Genomic DNA, 725 nt, shown 5'->3' with positions numbered 1-725 from the left:
TTATGTGCTGAAATTTGAGTTAATATACTCCCGATTTTCCAGATTGTTCCTTTCCCCCCTACCCAACCAGAAAAGAATTTTGAAATGTTCTGTCTATTGCTATGTAACAGGATGGTCAGAGAACAAACTGAAGCGAAGATGACCCTCCAAAAAGTGCGTTGTGTGTTGTATGTGTAGGCTATCAGATTTTTGTTGGATGAGTCTTTCCAAAGAACTATTTTTCTTTGTTAGGAAGCATATCATATGTAAGTTAAAGATATTTTCAGAGAAAATTTCTCATGTTGCCTGTGAGAATTAGACTTGCGATGCAGTATTAAGTATAGGTTTCACTTGGCAAAGACTTGTTATTATCATTCTTTTAACATACAGTGATGCAGATTTAAAAGGAAGAGTGACACAGTACACCACAGTCTCAGCATGAAGTGTTACAGAACTTTGCAGAGCAGTGCCTTCCCGATGCCCAGGGCACATGGGGCATTGCTGGCACAGACCGTAGAGCCACTGGACCGCAGGGAGTCACACCTTACCTGCCAGCCAGGCCACCGGCTCTCAGAGTCAGGAGGACACACAGTTAACTACACAAGTAACACTTCGGTCACCAAATGATAGGTCTAGATTTGGAAGACAGAGGGTTTGAAATTCTGTGCACACATCCAGGTGGAGAGGAGGGAAGGAATTACAAGGCAGTCATCAAGTGGTCATTGTTTCTTATTTTTTTGTGAGAA

This window comes from Mustela lutreola, chromosome 10 (assembly GCF_030435805.1).
Source record: "Mustela lutreola isolate mMusLut2 chromosome 10, mMusLut2.pri, whole genome shotgun sequence".
Taxonomy (NCBI): domain Eukaryota; kingdom Metazoa; phylum Chordata; class Mammalia; order Carnivora; family Mustelidae; genus Mustela; species Mustela lutreola.
This window is presented reverse-complemented; position numbering follows the sequence as displayed.